The sequence below is a fragment of the Puma concolor genome, chromosome D4 (genome assembly GCF_028749965.1).
Source record: "Puma concolor isolate L17-30 chromosome D4, mPumCon1.1.hap2, whole genome shotgun sequence".
NCBI classification, from domain to species: domain Eukaryota; kingdom Metazoa; phylum Chordata; class Mammalia; order Carnivora; family Felidae; genus Puma; species Puma concolor.
The window spans coordinates 59,378,826-59,401,334 of record NC_141679.1 but is presented as its reverse complement, the minus strand read 5'-3'; the positions used below and the strand labels follow the sequence as shown (position 1 = coordinate 59,401,334).

At 37.2% G+C, this 22,509-nt stretch overlaps 1 protein-coding gene and 1 long non-coding RNA gene across 4 annotated transcripts in view; both read right to left on the bottom strand.

The window, feature by feature from the left end:
• ZCCHC7 (zinc finger CCHC-type containing 7) overlaps window positions 1-22,509 on the bottom strand; it is a 252,484-nt gene that overhangs the window by 167,914 nt on the left and 62,061 nt on the right. The gene's annotated exons all lie outside the window — the stretch shown is intronic.
• Window positions 8,977-17,403, bottom strand: LOC147574914 (uncharacterized). The gene is made up of 2 exons (XR_015242852.1): window positions 13,364-17,403; window positions 8,977-13,117 (listed from the first exon to the last, which is right to left on the bottom strand). It is a non-coding gene; the product is annotated as an uncharacterized LOC147574914 (long non-coding RNA).

The following is a 22,509-nucleotide window of genomic DNA, read 5'->3' as shown; positions in this document are numbered from 1 at the left end:
TGGTACTGTGACTACTAACTTGGAATGCGGTGAGAGTGGGGGCAGCTAATGGAGAAGACAACATTTAGCAAGATCTTATAAAATGAGAAAGACTAGGGGTGCCTGGGTGGCTCAGTTGGTTAAGCATATGACTCCTATTTCAGCTCAGGTCATGATCTTGCAGTTCATGGGTTCAAGCCCCTCCGTCGGGACTCTGTGCTGCTGATGGTGCAGAGCCTGCTTGGGATTCCCTCTCTCCCACTCTCTCTGTCCCACGTGCTCCCTCTCTCTCAAAATAAGTACAAAAAAAAAAAAAAAAAAAAAAAAAAGAAAAAAATGAGAAAGACTAAAATGGACAGACATGGGGGCACTGCACTGCAAAGACAGAACATGAAGAAGGCTCAAAGAAAGAAATAACAGCAAGTCATTCTGTGACAGGGCAGTAGGTAGCCAAGAGGAAAGAGGTGAGATTGGCTAAGTAAGATGCGGACTAGAATGAAGAAGACAGAGACTACCAGGCTGATGCAACAGGTTTGATATGAATTACAGTTAAAACATTTTTGAGAAAATCAAACTTGTATCTTAGAAAGATTACTCTTGCTGTTGTAGCACTATGGGAGAAAAGAAAATCAAATGATTCAATCTGTGGAAGATTCACTGAAGAAGTGATATTTGAGCTGGGTCTCCTAAGTTAACTACAAGCTCCTTTGAGGAAGGGCCCCTTCAGGAAGGTGAAATTAAATGAGAAATAGCATGATAACATAAAAGGACACAATACATCCTGGAGCTAGTGAGAGGTCAAGAGTGGCTAGAGAACACAATATCCAGAGGAAAGAGATATAAGAAACAGGCTAAGGCTATTTTATGAAGGACACTGTAGTTTCTCATTTGATTAATTACAAATTTTATAGTTTTCAGAGAGAAAATGCCTCCATATTGCCTACACAGAGTCATATCATCAAGTGATGGGTGATGCAACAATTATTCAGGATGACGGTGTCAACATTCCTATTCACATATTCAATGAGACACTGCCTAGAAGAGATAAAGTCTCTACAACCCCACTTCAGAATATTTGGCTGCTACACTAAAGAAACAGCCATTTCTAGTTGTCATGGACCCAGATCTCACAGGTCAGGTTCTCGGAAATTTTTTAAACACAACAGTAAATCTAGAATAGTAGAACTGTTATTTTAACCTTCCAAACAAAGAGGACTACTGGGTGGAAAATAAAAGCCAGAACAGTCATTTAGAGGATAAATTATTTTAAACTGTTAGAGCAAATCACATAGCAATCAATTCTTTGGGGTATTGCACACTTAATGACAACTCTACATCTCTGAATTCACGATATTGGAAGGAGGGGCATTTTGTTTCATGAAAATGTTCACTGTGTCTTTCCTCCCAAACCACACTCCATCACTCATCACAGGTTAGCATCAAGTGCTTTAAATAACAACACTTTCAATAATCTGAAGTCTGTTCTTGTTATACTTTACTATAACTTCCTGTGTCTTTGACATATTCAAGAAGTGAAACTCATGCATAGCATGTTTATATTATTCCCTCCTTAGCAAAAGCTCACAGACAATGTCAGGTCTGGAGAGATAAGAGCTGCTTCCAGGACATGAATTCTCATGAGGATTAGGCAACCACCATCTGGGGCTCTAGAGTTTATCTGTAGCAGCTGCCTTCAAAGTATCACACTAGAAGGGGGAAAAAAAAAGTCTAATTCTAAAGTGTTTAACAACTTGCTCTACCTTGGCTTTGATTATTATTGTTCTGGGTTGCTTTCTTTCCTTCCTTTTAAGAATAAAATACAACAGAGTGACCTCTTCTTAATAAAACATAACCAACATAAAATAGTGTTATATATTCAAGTAACAAGCACATCATGCACTCAAATTTTCTTAATATGTCACAATATATAACAAAATAATTTTAATAATTACCTAACAATTACCTAATATCATTAACAAAGGCTTTATCTTTAAAACAAAAAAGTAAATTCTACACATTTTTAAATTTCTACTTAGACAAAAAGCCTACAGATTTTGTTTTACACATTTAACAATATCCCAGATTATTTTGAGAGGACTTTTACTATTCTTAACTGATATTCAAATGATCATAACACTAAATTTTATTAACCAAAAAGCAAATATTTATCACATTTATAAATCAAATACCTATATAAAAGAACCAGAAGCTCAAAAATGAACTCAGTAGGGGGAAAATTAATTTTAAATACTCAGTTTTAAATAATAACCTACTAAAAGTGATTAATATATTTAATTTTTACAGGCTAAAATTGGTCATGCTGAAACAAAGAGCTAGATATTAAAAAAATAATAGAAATTTTGAAACAATATTTTCTATAAGGTATGAATTCTACTGAAGGAAGTCTCAAAAAATCACTATACCACTAAAAAATGCCTGTTTCTTAAAATTAGGTCTCCTTTCAACCAAATATTCTTTTACCTGCTATAGAATCTTAAGTTACATTTGCTCCTTTGGATATCCTTTGGCAAAACACTTAATAAATTAAGTAGACAATATTATTATTAGTCCTATCAGAGACCTGGCAAAGTGGCTGCATCTACAGATAAGATTCCATTCTAATAAATAGCTTTATAAAGAAGAATGGTTCACTCTTTCACTGTTCATTCAAAATGCGTAACAAACCTATTTCTGTAGTGGACAGTATGACCCAGAGACACAAAAAGCGGAAGATTTGGGTGTGCCATAACCATAAAATTGATGATTTCTGGGACGCCTGGGTGGCCCAGTTAAGTGTCTGACTCTTGATTTCAGCTCAGGTCATGATCTTGTGGTTCGTCAGTTCAAGCCCCACATTGGGCTGCACGCGGACAGCAGAGCCTACTTGGGATTCTGTCTCCTTTTCCTCTGACCCTCCCCTGCTCACGCTCTCTTTCTCTCTCAAAATAAATAAACTTTTTAAAAAAATTGATGATTTCAGAGACATCTTTCATGTTCAAAAATCTACAAATACTTATATCGCCAGGCCTGATATAAACATTCTAATCCTATTTTTTGAATTACCTTAATAATTTCTTCACCTTATCTCTCAATTGGCTCTTTCTCCCAACTTCCCTATTTGTCAGTGGCAGAGTCATTTAAAAAATCACCCAAACCTGCAATCCCAAATCTCTCTTTTACTCCTCTCTTCATCAACCCCTTTATCAAGTCATCAAGCCCTGTTGAATCATTTCACAATCATTATGGCAGTATTTTCTTTACTTTCAATACTATCAATTAACAACCTGGTGGAAGCTGCTCCTCTTGGACTAAATGAACAATATTGTAGGTAATGTCTCTCCTATGTAATTCATGGTACACGTCAATACCACTATTCCTGGTTTAAAATGCCATTCCTTTTCCTCCACACAACATCTCTCTATACCAGATTCTCCAGGATTCAAACTCAGCTGTTTCTTTTTCCAGCAACATTCCATATTTAGCCCAGAATAGAGTCACCTTCCCCTTTGCTGAACTGCTATGTTAGACACAAAACACACTGGTCTGCATGATCACAAATATTACTTCTTGGTATTTTTCATATATCTGAAGAAGATGGAAAGAGAATAAACAAATAAAAAAAACCAACAATGCATTTTTTCTGCCATACCTATAATGGGTTATAAAAAAAACAGGTATTTGTTGACTGAATTTTTCAATCAAAATCAATTCTGCATTTAGGTGTGCAATGTGGTATGCTTTTTAAGGGTTTTGCCTTTATAAAAGATACCAGAATCAAAGAATTCTGAGTTCTAGTTCTGCAACATCTAAGTGAGTAGGCAGTGACAATGATCCAAAGATATAAAAAGATACTCTTTGGATACAGAATCAGTACCTATAACAACTGCTTGTAATATAATATTAGGTATTCTTTTGTAAGTGGGATTTTTCCCTTAAATTCCTTGTATTTGTTAGAGATTCAATTTGTTACTCAAGCTGTGGATTTGCAGGATTTACATCCTTAAAACCAATTCCAGCATAATTTCACACAGGAGCCTTCCTGAAGTTAACCAGGACAACACCCAAAATAAATCTTCCCTTTGAGAAGAATAAATGTTCCATGAAAATAATAAATACACCATTTAGAGTATGATGTCTGTGCAAACCCAAACCCCACCCCATGCCTCCAAATGCCTCTAGAATCTATATTAATCTAACCTCACACACTATTATTCAGATGTGTTTCCCCAATACCATTACTCCAAATAATTCAATTCCCTAGCCTACATCCCCTGTTTTCATTGCTTCTCTACCTGTATGATCTAAGATTTTTGCTCCTGAGCTGCAAGGCCCTATTAAACTCTACACTACCCTACCACCTACTAAGTAGGCTTTCATAGGACCTCTGTATTATCTTCTAAATCACAGTGGAATCAGGTACTCCAATCTGGCTTCTAACCATCATCCAATTTTTTTATTAAAAATAATGACCCAAAGGGGCGCCTGGGTGGCTCAGTCATGTAAGCGTCCAACTTCAGCTCAGGTCATGATCTTGCGGTTAGTGGGTTTGAGCCCCATGTTGGGCTCTGTGCTGACAGCTCAGCCTGGAGCCTACCTCGGATTCTGTGTCTCCCTCTCTCTCTTTTCCTCCCCCACCTGCACTCTCTCTCTCTCTCTCTCTCAAAAAGAAATAAAGATTTTAAAAAATTAAAAAAAATAATGACCTAACAAAACAAGAATAACATTCCTCTATATATTCAAATGACACTACGGTATAAGTGGTCAATACAGATAGAGTGGCATTTGGCCAATTTTCAGAGCCTGCCTCCAATATATCCACATCTGGATGAAAACACCAAGTACAAGATCAGAGTACTTACTTACGTGATATAGGCAAGTTAAGTGCCAAAGGAGTTCAAAGAGCAGTATCAATGTCTGAGTCTGAGTCTGATTCTGAGAATCATAATAAAAAGCAGAAAGGGATTAGAAATTCAATTCAATTTTTGCATTTTTTTATTTATTTATCTTGAGAGAGAGAGAGCGGGGGATGGGCAGAGAGAGACAAAGAGAGAGAGAGAATCCCAAGTAGGCTCTGCACCACTCGTGCAGAGCCTTATACGGTGTTCAAACTCATTGTGAGATCATGACCTGAGCTGAAGTCCAACACTTAATCAACTGAGTCACCAAGGTGCCCTCAATTCTTGCATTTTAAAGATGAGGAAAATCAGGTCACAAAGACTACACAGGAAAAGCTTCAATGAAGGAGATGAGATGTCAGGTTGACTGATGGATTTGAACTGATCAGAAAGAAGGAGAAGGAAATTCCTGAAGGCAGAGAGAAACAAAAGGATAAGAAGAGAGTTGACTTAATATTAACATTCATGAGAAGCCACTACGTGCAGGTATTGTGCTAAGTGCACGTCACAAGTTCTCATTCACTCCTAATAACAACCTTTTGTACTATCATCTCCATTTTTTTTTATAGCAGAGAAACTCTAAGGCTCACAATGTCAAACTGAAACAGAAATCTCTGGTCTATCTGAACCCAAAGCCCATAAACTTTCTAACACTCTTTCTATCATAGTATATTTCTCCATCTATGTTTTATACAACACATAGTGTCTCTTTCATCTTTAAAATTGTCTTAAGCTGCCTTTGGCACCTTAGAAAATAATACAATTCTCATGCCTTGCCAATATCATTCTTCTAAAGCCAGCCTAACAAAAATAAATAGAAGCTATCAACCCCAGATAAGTTAATTTTGATACTTCTGACACAGATTTACATAAAACTACCTCTCTCCCTCTCTCTTAATATAATTTATTGTCAAGTTAGCTAACATACAGTGTATACAGTGTGCTCTTGGCTTCAGGAGTATATTCCCATGATTCATCGCTTACACACAATACCCAGTGCTCATCCCAACAAATGCCCTCCTCAATCAATGCCCATCACCCATTCTCCCCTTTCCCCCACCCACTCCCATCAACCCTCAGTTTGTTCTCTGTATTTAAGAGTCTCTTATGGTTTGCCTCCCTCTCTGTTTGAAACTATTTTTTCCCCTTCCCTCCCGCCATGGTCTTCTGTTAAGTTTCTCAAATTCCACTTATGAGTGAAAATATAAGGTATCTGTTTTTCTCTAACTTATTTCACTTAGCATAATGCCCTCCAGTTCCATCCACGTTGTTGCAAATGGCAAGATTTCATTCTTTCTCATTGCCAAGCAGTATTCCACTGTATATATAAACCACATCTTTTTTTTTTAATTTTTTTAATGCTTATTTATTTTTGAGAGAGAGGGAGACACAAAATCCCAGCTCAGAGCCTGGAGCCTGTTTCAGATTCTGTGTCTCCCTCTCTCTCTCTGCTCCTCCCCTGTTCATGCTCTGTCTCTCTCTGTCTCAAAAATAAATAAATGTTAAAAAAAAAAAAAAAAGAAAAAAAAAAAAAGAAATCCAATATGCCTTGCCCAGGAAATATGAGGCACCAAAGGTACTGAATTACCTACGTGTCTCTCTGACAAACATAGCTTTTCATATGAGTGCTTTCCACAAAACAACTCACCCATGAGCCCATCCTCAGCAAAGGATGAAGCAGTTATCCTGTCCTACTCTTACCAGAAAAGCTGGGTATATACCTAAGAAAGAAAAAAGAAGGGCACCTTAACAGGGGTAAGGAAGAAAAGCAGTATGGGGTAATACAAAGGAGGGAAGAATTATTTGGGGTGGCTAGGGAATTAGAGACATAGGTGTTGGCAGTCATCATTTGTGCCAGTAATTTGTAAAATGGGATTTGAAAACTAAAGACTGCTTAAATGAACATTCTGTTCCTTAGCCTAAAATCCAAAAAAAGCAAGGTAAGTGCATAATATAGATTCCAAAGTTTAGGCTGACCCTAAAAATATAGATGAAGAATATGTCTGATGACCGGATTCACAAACAGCTTGAAAGGGAACAAGGCTATCCAAAGGTTGAGACAAGATAGAAAACAACATTCTGCACAGGGAAAGAAGCAGAAAGAAATGAGAAAGCTGAAAAGGAAGAAAATCTGGGGAAACAATGAGTGCTTTGGTGGATAAGGTAGAAACCAAAAAGTTTTGAATGCCCGTGTGAGGACAGGAAAATCAGTAGTACGTAAGATGGATTTTTATCACAGAGAAACTGAGCAGAAAGACTACAAAACTTTATCTAACAACCCTTATTAAGTGCCGCATACCAGGCATTTTGCTATATATCATCAAAGAAACAAAGATTCCTGGCAATCCCTGTACTCAAAAATTCAAAATATAGTGAGACTTAGGCACATAATCACATTATCGAACTATCATAAAATTTATTACAACAGCAATATGAGTCAAGTGCTAAAGATTAACTCAAAAAATAATTATTTGGGGGCACCTGGGTGGCCCAGTCAGCTGTGTCTGCCTCTTGATTTCGGCTCAGGTCATGATCTCAGGGGTTTGTGGTTTGAGCTCGGCAAGCCCCTCGATGGGCTCCAGTTGGGCTCCATGCTGATAGGGCAGAGCCTGCTCGGGATTCTCTCTCTCTCCCTCTCTCTCTGCCTCTACCCTGCTAATACTCACACTCTCTCTCAAAATAAATAGATAGATAGATAGATAGATAGATAGATAAATAATAAACTTAAATAAATACATTATTTTAAAAAAATAATTATTTGGTGGGTAGGACTGGAAATGATCTCACAAAGGAGATACATTTGAGGCATGCCTTGACACACAAACACAACTCCTCAGAAACAGTAGGATGGTCAGAGAAGTAACTAGGGCCTGATTTGGAGAGATCTGGTAAAATTGAAAGAGAGGAAAATAACATTTAGCTAAGAGTAAATTATGCATTCTATAAAAGAGAAATGAGTAAGAACTAGCAATTCCATTCCTGGTTATACACCCAAAAGAATTAAAAAAGATATGTTCACAGAAAACTTACACACAAATGTTTACAGCCATTTTGGCTATTATTCTGAATAGCCAAAAAGTGAAAACAACACAAATGTCCATCAACTGATAATGGATAAGCAAAATGTGTTATACCTATACAATAGAGTACTATTTGGCCATTAAAAGGCATTAAGTTCTGACACATGCTATAACATGGATAAATCTTGAAAACGTTAAGTGAAAGAAAGCAGTCACAAAGAACCACATATTGTAGATTCTACTTATGTGAAATGTCCAGAATAGGCAAATCAGTAAGAGGCAGAAAGTATCAGTGATTGCCTTGGGCTGAGAGTTTTGGGAATAATGAAGAGCGATTACCAATGGGCATGGATTCCTTTCTGAGTGATAAAAACGTTTCAACATTAATTATGGTGATGGTTGCACAACTCAGTAAGATAAAACCACTGAATCATACACTATAAATGAGTAAATTATATGGTATGTGAATTATATCTCAATAAGGCTGTAATTAAAAGAAAACTCTACTGCAGAGTTTAAAAGGTTCAGTAGTATTCACACACACATATACACTCACACTCAAAGGGCAAATTCTTTGAGAGAAGCTTATAAGAGCTTTGGAGGTAAGTTAAACAGCTTTAACTTCCTGATTTGAAGGTCTGAGTTGAAACCAGAACTTGTTTCTTTTTCCGTCTGAGTATATGTAACTATCCATCTCAGTATAGTTCAACTCTATGCTAGGCATATAGTGAATGTTCAATAAATATTTGTTAATTGGTAGTGCATATAAAATATTATTATATGAAATGCAGGAAAAATCCAACAGCATAAACAGATGGGCTACAATAAGCACAAAGTTAAAAAGAAAATAATTAGATTTTTCTTTAGGCTGCAGATCTTGGCTGACTACAGTACAGGTGCATATATGCAGGTAGCTTGTATCAGTTGGGAAATTAGCTCTTACCCGATCATTTAAACTAATAACTTTTAAAAAATAACATGAGATAAGAAAAGAACCTGAGATGGAAAAGAACCTTCCAAACACCCTGTTTTACCCTAATAGTACCCACAATGTAGTAAATTTTTCTGTTTTAAGAGAATAATTACAGTTGATCAAAGTAATTTTATTACAATGCCTAGTTGACACAGTACAAAAGTGTCATAGCAACTAACCATCAGAAATTTCTGAATTTACAAGTCCTTTCTGAAGCCATACCAATTATGACTTATTAAACCATTTTCTTCATTAGAATTATTCTTCTAACTTTAAGATCCTTTTTTTTTTTAATAATTTGGGCAATACAAAGATATTGCCCTTTCAATTCATGGTTAAACATAAAATAAAAATTGAATTGAAAAACAATTTTACTTTCATTGAAATCAGTTCAATGGCTCATTATCCAAAAGCATATGTTCATCAATACAAATAAACTCTCATTTCTAAAAGTTTCTATTTGAGGCTAAAATCCTAAAACAGCCCCTAAGTTGCACCACAATTCAGCTGCTAAGGAAAAGCTAAGTAATGTTTCCCATGACTAAATGGATTAATTCTTTAGCCCAAACACAATTACTGTTCTCCACACTGTTCCATTGAACATCTAAATAAGCATCCCAAAGCTTATTTCATTCAAAGAAAAGATCCAGACCAAAGAATAATCCCAATGTATGAAGTTTACATTTTGTGTAAAGTTTTTTTTTAAAAAGAGAAAAATCTATAAGTGGTAATCAGGAAAAGAAATGAGTCGTTTTAGACAGGTGTAGAGGATGACATCTATTGACTAATAGATATCTTTGTTGAAGGAGTGCTGTGCAGATTCCAGTAGATGTCTTTTTCTCAAATCAACTAATTTTTCTTACTTAGCTCCTGAATCTACAATTTTTGAAAGCTGACGCACACATTAGCAGTGAAAAGAATTATTCTTTGAGAAATGCCTGTTAAGTGGAAAAAGATACGCATTTCATCTGATGGTTCCTTTATTTGCTTTAAAATTGTTCAACTTCAACTATGTATTATGCAGAGTGCTCTCCTGCAGCCATGCTTATTATCTTATTCTCCAATATATTTTTAAATTAAAAAAACACATACCTGATCTAGTGGCAGAGTCAGGGAATGAAGAGTGGAGAAAATAAGCAAACATGCAGCTATATTCAAATAATACTCTATGGCTAGGGGGTAAAAGGAGAATAAACAAATAATAGCTATTAATTTCAGATCAAGATTCCCTGACAATGACAAGTCATCTGATTCCAGGTCCACTGCCTTTTTAATACTTGCTGTCACTGAGATGTTTACACAGAGACTACTATGAGGTGACCATGTTCACTGTGTTGGAGAAAGACAGAACCTACATGAAGGAATCTGAACTGAATAACTTGTACGGTTTCTTCTTCCCCTTTTTTCTTTCTTCCTTTTTTTTTTTTTTCTTTTTTGGTTTCTTCTCACTCTTTAAGATTGGTCACTCAATCTCCACTTGTTTTTATCTAAAGTTGTGAAATTATAGCTGTTTTTCCACCAGCTTAATGACCCTTAGGAGATTTCTATTGTCAAATTACTGTTGCAAGAGTCAATTGCTAAGAAGAGAATTTTTGGCACTTTGTAACACTTTTACATTTAATGAAACCATTATTTACTGTTACATTTACTGTTACCTGGTTTTCTACAGCTCTGCCCCAAAGGGTTTTCACAAACAATGCAAATGTTATTTTCACAGAACATGCTATTTATTTAGCTTTGGCCTTCTAACGATGGCTGAATTAACGGCAGCACTTCCTTACACTGTTGGAAACTAGACTGCTACAAGTGGGCAGGTGGAGTGGTCTGTACAACCTTTGTGTCAGGAGTTTGGAGTTTTCTTCCTTAGGACAGAAATGAAAACAAAATGCTGAATTCCTACCCAGTTTTGACAGGTGTTGGGTTTGTCAACAGGGGGTTAAAGCTGAAATCTCACCTTTAGCAATGGTAGGTATAATCCGATTTAAATGGTTATTAATGCCCTTTGGAATTCTAATTAGCCAAGGGGATAGCTTGGGTTGGGGGGAATATGGGTTACTTTCCCAGTCAGTTTAAACTCTCAGAGAAACACCCCCAAATAATTCCTATCATCTATTTTAGCAGGATGGGGGCGGGGGGGAGGGGAAGGGAGGAAGGAGTCTGAATAAATATAGTAATGAAAACACACAAAAAGGACAGAAAAGGAAAGATAAGAAACATAATGAGAGAAGAGAAAAAAAACGTAAGAAAATTTTTCAGTAAATGTTCCAAAACGCACTGGTGATAAAAAAAAAGCAAAACCCACTGTACTTTCGGACAACAAACAAAAATAAATCTTGCTAGAAAATAGTTGTTAGATATTTACACTGGAATCTTTGTGATAAATTAGAAAGACATAAAAATAAGATAAAATTAGCTTTTAAAAACTGTTTATTTTTGAGAGAGAGGGCAAGAGGGGGAGGGGCAGAGAGAGAGGGGGACAAAGGATCTGAAACAGGCTCCACACTGAGCCCAATGCGATGCGGGGCTTGAACTCACAAACTGTGAGATCATGACCTGAACCAAAGTGGGATGCTCAACGGACTGAGACACTCAGGTGCCCCTAAAATTACTTTTTATATAGGAAAAGATTTATGTGCCTTACCTATTTAATGTTTTAACTTTTTTTTTTTTTTTAGTGTTTATTTAGAGAGAGATAATGGACACACAGAAGGGAGGAGCAGAGACAGAGAAACAGAACCCCAAGCAGGCTTTGCCCAGCATGGGATTCTCAATCCCAAGAACCATAAGCCCGTGACCTGAGACAAAATCAAGAGTCTGACACTCAACCCACTGAGCCACCCAGGTGCCCTGGTACCATGCTTATTTAAAAAAGCAAAAATCTGGGGCACTTGGGTGGCTCAGTCAGTTAAGCCCCCAACTTCGGCTCAGGTCATGATCTCACGGTTTGTGAGTTCGAGCCCCGCATCTGGCTGTGTGCTGACAGCACTGAACCTGGAGCCTGCTTCAGATTCTGTGTCTCCCTCTCTCTCTGCCCCTCCCTGACTTGTGCTCTCTTTCTCTCTTTCAAAAATAAACATACATTAAAAAAATAATTAAAAAAAAGCAAAAATCCCAATGACTTCCAGCACCCAAAATGTTTTTATAAATTTGCACATTCAACCCATATATAGGTTAGTTTTTTCACATACGCTTTTTTTTAATTTTTAAAAAATGTTTATTTATTTTTGAGAGAGACAGAGCATGAATGAAGGAGGAGCAGACAGAATCTGAAGCAGGCTCCAGGCTGAGCTGTCAGCACAAAGAGACGCAGGGCTCGAACTCACAAACCGTGAGATCATGACCTGAGCTGAAGTCAGACGCTTAACCAACTGAGCCACCCAGACGCCCCCTCACCTACACTCTTAAAACACATTCAGCATGTCATCAGACTAAGAGGAAACCCACAACCTAGAGTTAGAATTACTTCACTTGTTCTAAACTTTTTGGTGATTTCAAAAATATGAGGAGCTCCAATTCCAGATGAAATGGAATAAGCATACTCTTCCCTGTTTTTCCCACTGAATGTAGGTATAAAACCCAGACAAAATGCATAAAGCAGCTATTTAAGGAATCTGAAAATATGAGCAGGCCGATTGGGAAGATCAGAATTCAAATTAGCAGCAAACTAGTGGTGAGTTCACCATTTTCCCCTCTCTCTGGTCTCCTCTGGCCTAGACTCAAAAGGGGAACCTGCCAGTGGGCACTTGGGCAAACAGAGAAAAGGGCAGACAGAAGGAACTCCAGGACAAGCCTCTTAGTTGCAGCTTGAGGTGCAGGAAAGGAAATCTCCTATCACTCAGAGTAGAGAAAATTCCCCAGGTTTGTATGCTTTTCAGCATTCTCTTGTATCCTAGCCCCCAAGCAGTCTTGTAATGGTGGTAGAGGCAGTGACAGGTATAGCAACTCTGGAGTCTAAACTCTGAGGAAGACTTCTTCAAGAAAATGGTATGAACTGTTGCTTACCTTTTTTCTTCCTGTTAGTTGGCTCCAAATGTAGATACAGTTGCAAGAAGTATGCAGCAGGAGGGGGTACCTAAAGCTCTACCTCTGGGGCTGGATGACCAAAAGGAGGAGCGGTCCAGGTAGCCAAAAGAACCAAAAAGGTTGTAAAAAGGGAGAAGCTCAAGGAAGCAACCCCATGATGTTGCTTATGAACCTCTGAGCTCACCCCTAAACTGTGCATACATGGAGCTAATGTTAAAATAACATACCTGGGGCGCCTGGGTGGCGCAGTCAGTTAAGCGTCTGACTTCAGCCAGGTCACGATCTCGCGGTCCGTGAGTTTGAGCCCCGCGTCAGGCTCTGGGCTGATGGCTCAGAGCCTGGAGCCTGTTTCCGATTCTGTGTCTCCCTCTCTCTCTGCCCCTCCCCCGTTCATGCTCTGTCTCTCTCTGTCCCAAATAAATAAATAAACGTTGAAAAAAAAAATTAAAAAAAAATAAAATAAAATAACATACCACACACTTTGAGAACGAAACTATGGGGGCAGGCAACCAACCAGTTTCCAAATTGGCCACTGTTTGGCACACATGCAGGACACATTCGTGGTAAGGCAAAGATTTTGTAGAAGGAACTAATATTAGAACTATAACCCCCCAAGAAGCTGGTTAGAACTTGCAGCCCAAACCTGACCAGACTGATTGCCTACTAGAACAAAAATAACATTCACTATAAGATTTAAACAAAACACAGTCTTACAAAGTAATACTCAGATTGTCCCAAATACAGTCCGAAAAAATCTGATACAAGAAGAACTAAGAAAACTTCCATTTATGAGAAAAGACATATAACACTGATGCCAACGCTGATGGATTTATCTGACAAAGATTTTAAAAAGAAGCTACTATGAAAACGTTCCAACAGGTAAAAACAAATACCCTTAGAATGATCAGAAAGATGGGAAATATCTTCAAAGAAATAGAAGACATAAAGAACAAAAAGAAAAATTTAGAAACTGAAAAATGCAATAACCAAAATGAAAATTCCACTGAGCAAGCTCAACAGCCAAATGACTATGATAGAGGGAATAGGTGATACTGAACGTAGACAACAAAATACCCATTCTGAAGAGAGAGGAAAAAATATTTAAAAATGAAACAAAAACCTCAGGGACTTGTAGGACAATAACAAGAGATCTAATATTCATTCCACTGGAATCCAAGAAGAAAAAGAGAGTGTGGTACAGAAAAAATATCTGAGGAAACAGTAGCTTGAAAACTTAAATTTTCACCCTTACTTGCATTACTTATAGGGAAACAAAATCGGAATGACTGAGAATTTCTCATCAGAAACCACAGAGGCCAGAAAGAAGGAGAACAACATTTTTAAGGACTGACAGAAAAGAACTGTTAACCTGGAATTCCAGATGCAGGGAAAATACCCTTCATGAAATGAGGGTAAAATATTTGCAGATGAAGGAAAAGTAAGAGAATTCACAGCCAGCAGATCTACGCCAAAAGCACTGCTAAAGGTTCCGAGAGAAATAACATGACACCAGAATAAAACCTGAACTTAGGGAGCACCTAGGTGGCTCAGTCGGGTGAGCACTCAATTCTCGATTTCAGTTCAGGTCATGATCCCGGGGTCGTGGGATCAAACCCTGCATCAGGCTCTGCACTGAGCATGGAGCTTGCTTAATCTCTTTCTCTCCTTCTGCCCCTCTCCCCTGCTTACATCTCTCTAAAATAACAATTAAAAAAAAAAAAAAGCCAAAAACCTGAATTTACAGATGAAACATGAGCAAAAGAAATAGTACTAGTCCTTTATCCTGTTGAGATCTTTAAAATATGTTTGAAAAGAGAAAGCAAAATGTATAACAGTGTCTGATAGCATTTTCAACGTATGTAGATATAACACATAAGACAAAAAAACGTATCAAACCCCCAATTCAAAATAGGACAAAAACACTGTAAAACTACCCCCTGCATCTTTTAAAGAAGAGCAACTGTGTGAAAAATATGATTTCCAAAGATCTTAAAATTCCATTTTCCTCATTTCTGTCCATCGATCCTCTCTTCTCCCAAAATGGAAACAGTGACATCAAACAGCGTGTAAGTACCTACTTGTGCATGATACATCAAGACCACAAGCTGAAAGATAAATGCTTTGCTCTTTTTGAAGTTTACAATCTAAACTATTCAAATCCAACATACAAGAAATGATAAACAATGGAATTAAAACAAACAAAAAAAGCAATGGTTTAAAGACTCAAATAATATACACATTTTATATCAATGTGTTTACTGTCTACAAAGAAAAAAAGCACCGAGGAAAGTTCACTGAGCCATTGTTTCTGTTGTCTTATTTTAAAATGGTAGGCTATTCCTGAGAAAAATACACTTACCTTTTATAAGTCAGAGCTCCTTTTGAGTGCCAAATTGGAGAAAAGAGATTGTTCCATTTTATAAATCCCAGTTAGGTTACTGAGGAGGTGCAAACTCAGATACACAAACAAATACTTTGAAGGAATGCCAAGATCATCCCCCATGTATTAATTAAGGCCTAACTTTAGAAATAAATCATTTCATCTTTAATTCATCTTGGTAGTTCTTAAAGATTTTATTCTTGGCCTGCAGAAAAAAATGTCTTTGAATCTGCAAATATTCTAAGAGTATAAATTTTATTTATTTTAAAGTATAACTCATGATATTCTGTAATACTAATACATTCTTAAAATGCAGGCAAACTTCAGTTACTGCCAACTGTCCCTGATGTGTTTGTAACACCCTAAAGATTAAACAGTATAATGTCATAAATCCTATTACAGTATATAATCTCTAAATTACATTCAAGGGGATAAAAATATACAGCATATTAATGAACTTTACATTTTCATAACACCCTTTATACTGAATGTATGAATCTAGTTACTTTGGATAAAAGTTTATGAAAATCTATCTCTCAGAACTATTAAATAAAATATATTCTGCTCATCCTTAGAATCAGTTATTTTCAAAATGATGTCAGCCTTAGAAGTGGATTAACGTTTCCCACTTCTCCTGCCCCAAATTTCAAGATTTATTCACATGCTATCCACAAGAGGTAGGACAGAGAAAGAAAATTTAAAGAGTAAAAATAAACCATATGAAACTAAACATGCACATGTATGTTTAGAACAGATTTTTAATACCTTGAAAAAAATGATAGCAAGTACATTTAACAAAAAAGATTCTGGGGCACCTGGGCGGCTCAGTCAGTTAAGCATCTGACTCTTGACTTTGGCTCTGGTCACAATCCCAGGGTTGCGGGAACAAGCCCTGTGTCAGGCACTGTGCTGAGTGTGGAGCCTGCTTAAGATTCTCTCTCTCCAACCCCCTCCCCTGCTCATGCTCTCTCTCTCTCTCTCTCAAAATAAAATATAATAAAAATAAATAAAATAAAATAAAAGATAAAATAAAAGAATATACAATACTCAAAACAAAACAAAGTAAGGATTCTGAATTTCACCATGTAAGATTTCACTGACACATTTTGAGTAAACAAATCACATGACAAGGGCACCTGGGTGGCTCAATGGGTTAAGCGTCTAACTTTAGCTCAGGTCATGATCTCACAGTTCATGAGTTTGAGCACAAAATCAGGCCCTGTGCTGACAGCTTAGAGCCTGGAGCCTGCTTCAAATTCTGTGTCTCCCTCTCTCTCTGCCCCTCTCCTGCTCACATTCTCTCTCTCTCTCTCTCTCTCTCTCTCTCAAATAAACATTTTTAAAAAAAATTTTTTTAAGTACTCACATGACCTTTGGGAGGGAGGATGGGCTAAATGGGTAAGGGGCATTAAGGAATCTACTCCTGAAATCATTGCTTCACTATATGCTAACTAATTCGGATGTAAATTTTAAAAATAAAAAAAATAATAAAAAAGTAAATAAAAAGAACTCACATGACCTGACCAAAAGGGCTGCTGTGACTGCATTATGGAGATCAGACTATAAGAAGACAAAAATATCTGCCGAAAGAACAGTTGGAAGGCTACTGCAACAATTCATCAAGAGATGATACCCATCCAGGATGGGTTACTGGATGATCAGATTCTAGATATATTCCAAAACTGTTTTTACTGATGGACTGAAGGTGCAGTGTGCAAGAAAGAAGAGAGATGACTCTAGTGTTATTTGGCAACTGGAAAAACAGAGTTTCCATTTGCTAAGATTAAGTGTCTAGGGTAGGAGGAGGGAAGAGGAAAGCCAAATCAAGACCTCAGATGTGATTTCTTTTTTTTTTTAAGATTTTCTTTTAAGGGGCACCTGGATGGCTTAGTTGGTTAAGTGAACGACTCTTGGTTCCAGCTCAGGTCATAATCTCATGGTCTATGAGATCGAGCCCTGTGTCTTGGGCTCTGTGCTGAGAGCATGGACCCTGCTTGGCATTCTGTCTCCCTCTCTCTCTTCCCCTCCCCTTCACATGCTCTCCCTCTCTCTCAATAAATAAACAAAAATTAAAAAAAAAAATTAAGTAATCTCTACACCCAACATGGGGCTCAAACTTACAACCTCAAGATCAAGAGTGTGATTTCTTAAGGTGTCTATTAAGTACACAAGACTGTCAATTATACCTCAATAAAGCTGGAAAAAAAGCAAGAGGAAATAAGTCTAGCCTTCAGAGGAAGGAAAGCCACAGAAATTAAAAGATCTTGTAGGAAATAATATATGAGAAAAGGCCTGAAGATCAAGACCTAAGGTCAATAATGTTTAAAGGTCAGAAAGATAACAATAGCTAACACTTACAGTATGCACCAAATACTATTCTAAAAGCTTTACTATATATATTAAGCTATTTAATCCTCATAGTAAGCCTCCATTTTACAGATCAGGAAACTGAAGCACAAGAAGGTGAGTAATTTGCCCAAGGTCACATAATAAGCAGCAGAATCAAGATTTATAAAGACAAACTAGCTTTTTAAGCCCTACTCTCAACCAAGCATTTCCCACAGAAGCGCTGAACTAACCAAAGAATCCTTGGTATGGCCAGCGAGGTAGAAAAACCAAGATAGGCAGTATCCTTGAGGCCAAGAGGAAAAATGTCAACAGCTGATGATTAATTAGGAAAGAGGACTAACTCAGGACCACAGCATCTGACATCAGGTGCTCACTGGGAAAGCCATCAATATCTCCAAGACCATAAACTGATACTATTTTATATTGCTATTTCTAAATTTTACAATAAAGTATTTATAAAAGATTCCCTAAGTTAACGAATATACCCGTTTACTTACCAGTTTTAAACCCTTTATGCATAGGTCACTTTAACCTCAATCTCACTCATTTACCCCCTTCAATTACTTATCCTCTTATGTACCTCATGATGGAAATTTTTGTCTAAGTTATATTTACTCATAAGTCATTTTTCTAACTTTTAAATCAAAGGTTTATTTAGCTATATGTAACAAAAATATCTAACAGCAATAGTATAAACAATAAAATCAGCACTAAATTTTTGTATAAGATGGCTGCTTCCTTCGGTTCTGGCATACCAAAAATAGCATGAGAACTCATTTCCTCACCCAATACTATGTTAATGGTCTCTGTTATGAAACTACTGATAATCTAACACTAGACAGTTTCATATGCTAAAAAGCTAGTACAAATAGTAATTCAATAAAACTCACTCTCAAACTCAAAAATTATTCAACTTGACCTCAGCTATTCCATATTTTAAAATGAACCCTTTAGGGGTACCTGGGTGGCTCAGTCGGTTGAGCGTCCGACTTCGGCCCAGGTCAGGATCTCACAGTTTGTGAGTTCAAGCCCCGCATCGGGCTCTGTGCTGACAGCCCAGAACCTGGAGCCTGTTTCAGATTCTGTGTCTCCCTCTCTCTGCCCCTTCCCCACTCATGTTCTGTCTCTCTCTGTCTCTCAAAAATGAATAAACATTAAAAAAAAAAAAAAGGGTTTTTTTTTTTTTTTTTTAATAAAAAAAAAAAAAATGAACCCTTCAGTTTTAGTTTATTCCCTTAAGCAAAGTTTCAGGCTGCTTGGGCCCAAGAGGTCTACTCTACGGTCACGCGATATAATGTAAGAAACCCACAAAACAACCCAGATACTTGTTATGGGTTGCTTGTTAACCCATAATGTGATGCTTGTTAACGCACTTTGTACAAATTGTGCCATTAGCAAACCAGATTCATACACCACTGCAACAGACTACAATTTTTTTTAAGTTTTATTTATTTTGAGAGCGAGAGAGTGTGGCCATGTGAGTGGGGACAGGGGCAGGGAAGAAAGAAAGGGAAAAAGAGAATCCCAAGCAGGCTCCGCACTGTCCGTGCAGAGCTCGAGGCAGGGCCTGAACTCATAAGCCATGAGATCATGACCTGAGCCAAAACCAAGAGTCAGATGCTTAACCAACTAAGCCACCCAGAGGCCCCCAGAGCATATAATTTTTTTTTTTAATTTTTTATTTTTTTTTTAATTTTCAGAGCATATAATTTTTAAGCAAGTTTGGATATACTCTGGTGATTTAAATATAATGTCATATCACATTGCCTTCTTTAGGGTATTGATACTATTTCCCTTCTAATGCCAAGTACAGAAAAAAATTCCACAAAGAGAGGTAGAAAGGGATTCAGGATGAGTAACAGACCAGGCTCTAGGAGTAAAAAACAGAGTATCTCTTGCCCTCCCAGCTCTGGCATATTTTTTGGATGCTTGTTGCCTTGATGGAAGCCAATAACGGGAACCTGGAAAACTGCCATTACGAACTGAATAAAACAGGAAACGTACTTTACCAGTGATCAAAACACTGCCTGAATTTTCAAACGATACAGACTAAGTTGATTCCAAGATTTATCAGTCCAGTTAACAACATTATTACACATATTAAGTTGCTACATAATAAGATCTGACACAAAAGCATTCATCAAGTGTTAACTGAACTGATATAAACCATAGAAACCTTCTGAAATTGACAAAATAATATGTACAAGTGTGAACATCAGTATAGTAAATTCTGCTTAAAGACTCCTTAAGTATCTATTCCTATAGTTACAAAACACATCTGGAATAAGACATAGTTACAAAACAAATACAATGCAATAAAAGTCCAACACCTAATTAACACTGGGTAGGGAAAGGAGGGCTCAAGGCAAGAGAAAGAAATAGGCTTTAATTTACAAAACTACCAGAGGGTAAAGAAGGGGCTAGAGCAGGAGTAGAAGGAAACCGAACATTGTCGGTAAGCGTATTGGCTCTGGAGTAAGACTACTTGGGCTGAAATCCTGAGCCTGCCTCTCTTTTACTTAGGGATATTAATCTCTTCAGACCTTCTTCTTCATCTATAAGTGAGATGACAACAACCCTCACTGGGTTGTTGTGAGGATAACATGAGTTAATACCTATGAGGTGCTCAGAAAAGTACAATAAATGTTTACTATTAATACAGAAATTATACTCCTATGCCTAGTAATCTGAAGCAAATGACATTTGGTTGAACCATAAAAACCTGCTATTTTGTAGGTCAAAACACTTTGAATATCAACAATTTTTTTTTGTTGTTTCAGCTGAATATAAAAGCAAAAGTTGTGAAAGCAAGTTACTAAGAATGCCTATGGGACCCAAGCTCCAAAAACCTAGAGCCAACCCAGCAATGTACTCACATAGCAGCCCTAAAATATAACTGAAGGAACAGGATTTCCGCAGCAGGTTAAAAACAAACCACACTTCAAATAATAGAGCATACAATTCAGTATGACTGACCTCTAAGGCAACCAATATTTTACAGTGGATTGATTTTGAAAGCTGGACTGATATTTTATATTCAAATATCTATTCTCTCTCCTCTGCATTACAAAATGAACGTTCTCATGATTTCAAAGGGTACACATTGTACTATTATTCATTAAATTTTAGAAATGCCTAATTTTGATCATATGAACATCTTACAAACCTAATGCTAATGTGAGATTTTTAATGCAAAAAGTACTCAGAAAAGTTTTAATCAACATAACTTATTATTAGTATATACTTATACTTCATAAATATCTACATTAATTTTAATATAAAATTACTCTTATTTTCTTAAATATTTCCAGCAGGGAAAGTTTCTGTAACTTAACATAGTATCTACAATCTACCTGAAAAGTTGTCAGTCTCTCAAATTGAAACGAGTACACTGAAACCTTACAAATAATCGCACGATTTCCAGACAGCCTGATTCTCTGCAAGGCTTTTTAAAATTTCTACACCTAGGGGCGCCTGGGTGGCGCAGTCGGTTGGGTGTCCGACTTCAGCCAGGTCACGATCTCGCGGTCCGTGAGTTTGAGCCCCGCGTCAGGCTCTGGGCTGATGGCTCAGAGCCTGGAGCCTGTTTCCGATTCTGTGTCTCCCTCTCTCTCTGCCCCTCCCCCGTTCATGCTCTGTCTCTCTCTGTCCCAAAAATAAATAAATGTTGAAAAAAAAAAAAAATTTAAAATTTAAAATTTCTACACCTAACTATAAATCTTTAAATGATATATAAAAACATGTAAGTAAAGATAACACTAATATGAAACTGTAACATAAAAATAAAATATGCCTCTATGATTAATAAAAATTAAAATATTATTCTTAAGGTTTCATAAAAGACTGATAACTGCAACTTAAAATTTTTTAATGTTTGTTTATTTATTTATTTTGAGAGAGAGAGCGAGCGAGCAGGGAAGGTCCAGAGAGAGACAGAGAACCCCAAACAGGCTCTGCTGTCAGTGCAGAGCCCCACATGGGGCTCAAACTCATGAACCGTGAGCCCACGACCTGAGCCGAAATCAAGAGTCAGACGCTTAACCGACTGAGACACACAGGCGCCCCCACAATTTTATAATTTCTTTTTTAGAATTCTTTCTTTTATATTCAAAATTTATTTATTTTGAGACAGAGATCAAGTGGGGGAATGGCAGAGGGAGAGAGAGAGAGAATCCCAAACAGGCCACCTGCTGTCAGCGAGGAGCCTTATGTGGGGCTCAAACTTATGAACCCTGGGATCATGACCTGAGCAGAAACCAAGGATCAGACACTTAACCAACTGAGCCACCCAGGTGCCCCAACAATTTTATAATTTTTTTAAATCAAGTTGTTGTTGTTGTTGTTCTTCTTCTTCTTTTTTTTTTTTTTTCGAATGTTTCATTTATCTTTTGAGAGGAGTGTGTCAGTGGGGGAAGGGTAGGAGATGGGGCACAGAGGAGCCTAAGCAGGCCCTGCACTGACAGGCTGACAGCAGTTAGTCTGATGTGGGGCTCAAACCCACAAACTGGAAGATTATCACCTGAAGTCAGACACTTCATAAATATTTTTTAATTAAAAAAAAAAAAAAAAAGCTCCCCAAAAGGCCAGCCTCAATCTGTCAGCCCATTTCCCTATCAATAGGTTCAGGTGTCTTAGTCCCAGATTTTACTTTTACATATTAAAGAAAATGAAGAATGACAAGCTCTTCTGGTAACAATCTCTCTATAAACCAGCAGTTTATATATTTCACCCCCCTCCTTTTTAACTAAGATATAATTCACATACCATAAAAGTTACCCTTTTGGGGCACCTGGGTGGCTCAGGTGGTTAAACATCCAACTCCGGCTCAGGTCATGATCTCATGTTGGTTAGCTTGAGCCTCGCATCAGGCTCTGCGCTGACAACTCAGAG